We start from the raw sequence: 1374 nt of genomic DNA on the forward strand, positions 1-1374 counted from the left end.
GAGGTCTGATCTTTCTTTTTTTCTTTCATCCCTTTTATCCGCCTTGCTCTTTTCTTGAGTATTCCTTTCCATGTTGAGGGGTCCTGGGCCTCCAGAGCCGGACTTCTGGCTAGATGGGGGAGGTTTTCAAAATTTCTTATCTACAATAGATGCATCTCTTGGAGGCGGCGTTGCGGTTGTCTAATTGCTATCTATCTGGGAGTCTTGCACGGTAGAATGCGTTTCCTTATTCGGCGGCTCCTACTAAAATATCAAGTATGGACGGGCGATGGAATCAACAGAGGTGGCACCTCATGGAGGGGCAGAAAAGATACATGGTTTTGAGAGGGAGGGGCATATTGCAGGGAGGTAGCTCTTCAGGGCATCACCCCACCACGAAGCTCTCGTCAGTGGTGGGGTCTGAGACATGATGAAGTTGAGCGAGCAGTAGGACGTCAAGTAAAGATGGTGACAGAGTTACTATCTATAGTATTATGGATATGGATTTGTAAGTCCAGAGTAAGGATGTAATGCCTTAACTAAGAAGTAAGAGTCATACCCAGGAACAAGGCTGTGAATTGGTCATGATGGCCTTGACTAAGCTAACGTGAGTGAGTGAGAGAAAAAAAAAAAAAGAGCTCCCACCCTCTCATCCGATATTGAATGTTCCATTGGCCCCTGCTGTTATGATACACTATGCATACTCACTACTGTACCCCCCGGGCAACAGGGGTGTATGTTCGTGGGATGATGATGTGGTGTCGGTGGTCTAAAGTGGGTTGCTAATGGTAGAGCAGAGCATATTCTGATGAGAGAGTAGAGTATGAGTGAATAAGGTAATCCAATGTCCGGGAATTCATATATGTACCTGTACTCCCACTCCTGCTGCTCTTCTCTTCTCTTTCCTTTCATTCTCATCATCCTCAGCATCATCGCAACAACTTCCACTACAAACCTCTTGGTATGTGAACAATTTACCCCTCCATCTCCATCATCATCAGCACCACCAGCACCACCACCCATCAGCGTCATAACATGATGATGATGCATTGCTTTGCCTCAACTTCTCCTCTTGCCTCTCCACCAGCAAACAGATTGTCATGTCATATCATGCCTGCATACGATCCAACATAATGAGAAGACGATACTACGACACGTCAATTGATATGGGTGATGGATTGGTTGGCATTGGCATGGATGGCACGAAATGGCATTGGTGTTGCTATAGAGAGGGGACAGACGGGAGGGAGAGAGACGAAGCTCCTTCCGGGGCATTGAGCTCTGTAATTCAGAGCTCTACTCTCTGTCTCTTGTCTCTCTCCCTCTCTCTCTCTAGTCTCATCTGCTTGCCCCTCCTTTGCACCGACATTCCAATTCCAATTCTAGTCCACAGAA

Source organism: Fusarium oxysporum, chromosome 4 (genome assembly GCF_000149955.1).
Source record: "Fusarium oxysporum f. sp. lycopersici 4287 chromosome 4, whole genome shotgun sequence".
Lineage (NCBI taxonomy): Eukaryota > Fungi > Ascomycota > Sordariomycetes > Hypocreales > Nectriaceae > Fusarium > Fusarium oxysporum.